Consider the following 6,000-nt stretch of genomic DNA (forward strand, 5'->3'; position numbering starts at 1 on the left):
TCTACCATCTGGAAATTGATCAAGTGTTGAAAGTAGGACTAAGTCACGTCTACTTCGCTTCATTTTTGATTTGGCTTCCTAGCTTCTTCATGATTGCGGTTGTGATGTGTCGGAGAAAAATGATTTGTGAAATGTGCACAGAATTGGTTATTTTAGTAAATAATCTCAAGTTAGAAACCTCAAGTACACGGTTTGGGATTGGTTCTGTAATATCAATGTCTGTTATGTACGCAGTAGCTCATCTGATGACTTTTTCCACTAAACTGGAAGTGTATACTGAAAGATTAAAGATAAAAATGGATGGAAAAGAGATAGTAACAGCTTTTATGTTTCTTCCGGCAATTCTGTTTTGGTGTTCAATTTTCTACAACATTAGCATACTGCGGTCCTTCCAAACTATTATCTTAGATCGCATTACCGAAGAAGTTGTAGCTCTTTCCACAGAAGATTTTATAGACCGAAGCAACATTGCTGACATTCTTGAAGCATGTAGTAGCCGATCGAATACAAGAATCCTGCAATTGAAAAATGTCTCTACAACTTACTCACGTTTGAAGAAACTACATTTAAAAATAAATAGAGTATATTACCTGCCATGTGTATTGATTATTTTACAGTCTTCATATTCTTTTTTTCACAGTTTTCAAACTCGGAGAGAGAAGTTTGACGCTAAAGAATGCTTTATCTCTCACGACCTCAACATATTTGGCCACGATGTTTGTTATAATGTTGAGTTTGATGCAACGCTGGTATTCTGCAAGAAGAGAGGTTTTTGTAATTTCTACAAAAAAACAATGTTACATCTTTAACGGTTTTCGTATCAAAAACAAATTAATGAACTGTATATCCTCCATGGAAGATTGTTATGTTTACCATCCTTATCTGTTCTTTGAGTTTGACTGTGCATTGTTGATTATGATTGTTGAAGCTGTTTTTGTAGTAGTTACCACTTTGTATGCTGTGAAGCATTAACACTTTGACTGTACGTGGGTCGCCAACAGTCGGCTTCCCATCACGGTCCCTTGGCAAGTGCTCTTCGGATGCCCGCTTCCCAGCCAACCCATATCAATAGCTAAGTGCGATCCCAGGCTTGCTAGGGGGAGGGGGATATTTTGTGTGGAGAAACATTCTTCTCAGTTTGCGTTGTGCAATCCATTGAACACTAGTGGATATGTCGTTTGTCAGTAACATACTTATATCCTGTAGGGGTGTTTTTTCTTGTACTATAGTAGTTAATTTAAGTAATTTTTGCATATTCTAGTAAAATATGGCATATGTTTTAGAATGGTTTGAGCAAGGGATTAGTCGATGAATTAGTGCTCGACTTCACTTGGTGCTCATCGAACACTCGCGTCCCTCAGAGAAAACTTCCTCAGTGCTTATGGGTGACCGGTGTCTTATTACTTTGATGATGTCACTTACTGCTGAGTTTATGTTTCGGGGCGAGCTCCTTGTTAAAAACTATAAGAGAAAAATATTTGACTCTAGCACTCTGTGTAAGAATCCCAATCAACTTATGTTCTGATTGAGTAAGTGTTTAAATGTCTAACGATTTGTTAATTACTAACACACCTTGTTAATATTTCAAACACACAAATTTAAACCCTTCCAAATTTGTTTATCAATATCAAATTGAAATAAAATAAAATCAGATTTATTTCCACAATAAATACAAATAGTTCAAATTAGCTGTTTTCATAAATGCAAAAGAAATATAGTGCTGCACCCTGTTGGTAAATCTTATAACTTTTTAATGCTTTTCCATATCATAGAACCAACTTTTTTTAGTTGAAACAGCTGACTAAATTCTTTAATTCCCTTTAAATATGAATACTCATAAGGTTAACATGGGGAATTACAGAACCACTGGGGCGGAGCCCGAAAGGATTTTTGAGATAAGAATATGCCTATATGTTAATCGGGAATGTAAGCTATCATCTGCCAAATTTCAGCCCAATCCGTCTAGTGGTTTATGCGTGATTGAACTTCAAACACACAAACAAACAAACAAACAAACTTTCACATTTATAATATTAGTAAGATGAATCCCAATAGCTTACAAAATTATTTTCACTTCAACATACAAAGTCAAAATTATTCTTATCCTCGAATCTATTTACTTTTCTAATCTAAGTATGTTTTCTCTGAACTACACTTTTATTTTACAATTTGGTAACATTTTTTAGAACGAGATATTATTAAGGAGCTTAGATATTCAATCTTCCAAGTTTAAACTTGCCTCCTCATTAAACCCAGCCTCATTTGGGGACCAACCTAATACCGATTTAATTAAACTCTTGTCATGGATGCTTGTTTTAAGGTAAAGAATAAATTACATTCCTCAGCTCAAGAGGGTTTCTTTTATTTTGTACAAGCATTAAATGAAGATTTTTGTTATACTGCAGTACAATCTGCAGTTTTATTACATGTAAATGTGGGGTGTAGCTATTTTCTCTGGAGTAAACTTAGCTGTTGTCAATTCAGTTGTAAATTTGAGTTGTAAGCAATCGCATGAATTGAAATTATGCATCAATAATATATTGTTTGTTGTTTTAGTAGCTTTTGTAGCTAACATTCTTGTCAATAGTTTGACATATGGGTAGTAGGTGCACTAACAAATATACAACATTATTTAATCATTTACTAAACAACTGATTGTTTGCATTTAGTAAAACTGAAAACAAACTGAAAGTTGTTTTGAGAGGTTATTACTAATGTTGTGGAGATTTGTGTGTTTGTTTATCTAAGTTAATTTGTTTGTTTGGTGCACAACTAAGCTCACGCAGCAACTTCTGGTGGGATTGGGCTGAAATTTAACTTGATGATAGCTCACATTCCCGATTACCATGTAGGCATATTCTTACCTCCAAAATCCTTTCGGGCTCCGTCCCAGTGGCTCTGGAGTTTCCCATGTTAACCTTATGAGTATTCATAAAGGAATTAAAAAATCTTAGCAGATGTTTCACTTAACAAGTTGATTCTGATGTTCAATAGCATTTAAGAATTAATCGTTACAAGGCTTACCAACAAGATGCAGCACCATTAATTGTTTTGATTGAATTTATGACAACAGATAAAATGAACTGAGCAGCAGCATTAAAGCTGAGATAAACAATGAGAACTGTAAAAAATCCAATTAGCGTTTGTAAAAACGGTTAAAACATCGTAGTATGGTGGAAAAGTCTTCTTACTTTGTAGGTTAGTTAGCTTTAAAAGTTGTGGAATATGACGTTATAATGTTAAGCTGAGTATAACGGTAATAATGGTTAAATACGTTAAGTAAGCCTACATATTAAATAATAATGGTTTAATCCTTTAAGAAGTCATTCTTTAATGGTTCAAAATTAGTCCAGTGTCTGAGTTTTAATGCAGTATGCTACTCATATTTAAATATACACAGTTAGTACAGACGACTTGGATTCGGTACATGTTTTGATTTCATGGAAGGAATCATCATTTTTATAAAAATGATAGTAGTGGATATCTCCATTCCAATTATCAAACAATGGGACCTTTTAATAAAAATACGAATTCAAATAACATCACATAATCCAGTCATAAACTGGGTTGAAAATATATTTATTAAAATACCTAACGAGAATATTTAAGCAATAAGTCAGAATTTCAAACCTTAAGCCTGAAATGTTTTGATTTTTAATTAAAGTGATATCAGAGCTATTCCCCAAACGGGAGCTTCCTTAATGAAGCGGATTTTATTCTGTGAAAATTGAAAAACTCGATGCCAACAGAAGCTGGTGAGACGAGTATTTTAAATTTGTAATTTCATTGAGTTAAATAAATTATTGAACATTATATTTGTCATTGTATTAACTGATTTGTATTATAGAAAAATATTTGTTTAATCGGTATTTTCAAAACTTACAACCCATTGTGTAAATGTTCATTGAAAAACTCGAGAAAACCGCAAAATTACTGATAGCTGCGAGTTTTTTTTCTGTTGCTTGATCATATTTATATAGCTTCCATAGGATGAAAAAATAGCACGAAATTTCATATGTTTTGATCATTATAAGTCAAAACAACCTTATTCCACAGTGTACTAACTTTCCTCCCACAGTATATAAATTTACAATTATTTTTATGTAAATTGATATAATATTATGTGATATTATGCTTAATGTCACGATATTGATGGGTGAAATTCATATTACTGTAGATTGGTGTGAAAATAATTTTTTAAACAAAAATTTGTCAACGCCTCAAACATTATTATTTGTATCTATTGTTATCGTCTATGATAATACAAGTTCTGAACTCTCTACTGACACTTTAAAGACATTCCTGACCAAATTTCTGGACAAAAGTCAATCTAAAATATATCTTATTAAAAAGCTTTACAAGGGGGGGGGACACTAGTAGTAAAAACCACTAGAACTAACTTAGTAGAAACAATTATGGGTCATTTACGAGATAAAAATATTTTCCTACCTGAGGACTCGCTGAAATAAAATTCATACGATAATTCTTAATGGATGAACATTTTGCATCAGGCTTAGCACTTAACTAGTCCCAAGTTATGTTTGTGAAAGACCGTAATTGATCATTCTCAATGATAAAACATTTGAGCCGGTCAGTAATCAAATTTGAGCCGACTCAGCGACTCAACGAGCCCAACAGAAGGTTAGTTGTCAACTTGCCAAGCGGAGATTGAACTTAGGTTGGCTGGCTTCTCAATTTTGAATGAACATCGAATGTTAATTGTGTAATGATATCCTCAAAGCCCTGGGTCGTTCTAAAAGTAATTTGTTTAAAATTTGACTTCTGTTCTGGTTGCAATTTGACTACCGGTTCCGAGCCAAAACAGCTGTAGTTGAACATACATGCACAACTTTTGTAAAGTATTGTTCATCTAAAATTGAAGGCGATTTAGGGATAGAATATTAATTCTATTCCTAAAACACCTTTCATTAGAGGTTTCATTAGAGAAGGTAATTTCCAACAAGGATTATTATGAAGGTGTTAAAACGATGGTTTTTAGATATTAAGATAGAATAGTGGATGGTTTTTTGTAGAAGAATATTTTGAAACATTGATAATTATTCATTAAGAATTATTGATAATTATTCTTGGGGTCTAGAAGTTCTAACTCATAAAAAAACTAAAGAACTACAAAGAAAATGTATAATCTCACAATATACTATATATTTAAAATACAATCACTCTGGTGTTTTTGGACGGTAAATAACTCTTCAGCGGCTGTTTGAAATTAACATTGCTCTTATGGCGAGCAAATCCAAGATGGCCGTTATCTTCCATGGACTCCCTTGAAGAATAATTCAAAACTACAAAGAACATTAATCTCACAGTATACTAGATTTTTAAACTATAATCACTTTGGTGTTTGAAAAATATTTTTGGACGATAAATAACTCTCCAGCAGCTTTTGCAAATGATCCAAGATGGCCGCTAGCCTCCACGGACTCTTAACAAGTTTGTAACTACCAGTAACCACGAATAAACTTGGTGGTCATGTGTTAGCTTGGTTGAAAAAAGATAGACTATTTCATAAATTATGGAAGTATCTATGTATTTATTCAAACGACTTTTCGTGCAGTTACTTATATATGTGTGAGACACAACTAAATAACTCTATTAGAAGTAAAACAAACAATTTAGTTTTTCTCTTTACATTATACTAAGTGAACGTCAATAATCGAAAATACCCCCGCCACAGCAAACCTGCAGACCAAGCGAATTTCCATTTGCCTTTTGGATTTACACTAAAATGTCTCCTTAAAAATATCACATTTATTCCCTATTTAAATAACATTAGTTTAACGAGTACTTAGGTTTGCTGCAACAGGGAGGGTAAAAAGGTGTTTTTTTGTAAAATGTTAATAGTTTAGTGTGAAATGAACGCATTTTCCAAATTTGATCAAAATATGATCATAAACAAGCAAACTACAACAGTTTACTTATTCTCCATAAAAATAACATGGGAATTTTAAATTTACAGTTTTTTGGAATTTTCTCCGTAAC

This window comes from Macrosteles quadrilineatus, unplaced genomic scaffold, assembly GCF_028750875.1.
Source record: "Macrosteles quadrilineatus isolate MER2022 unplaced genomic scaffold, UCM_ALF_1.0 Scaffold_5__1_contigs__length_97177068, whole genome shotgun sequence".
Taxonomy (NCBI): Eukaryota; Metazoa; Arthropoda; class Insecta; order Hemiptera; family Cicadellidae; genus Macrosteles; species Macrosteles quadrilineatus.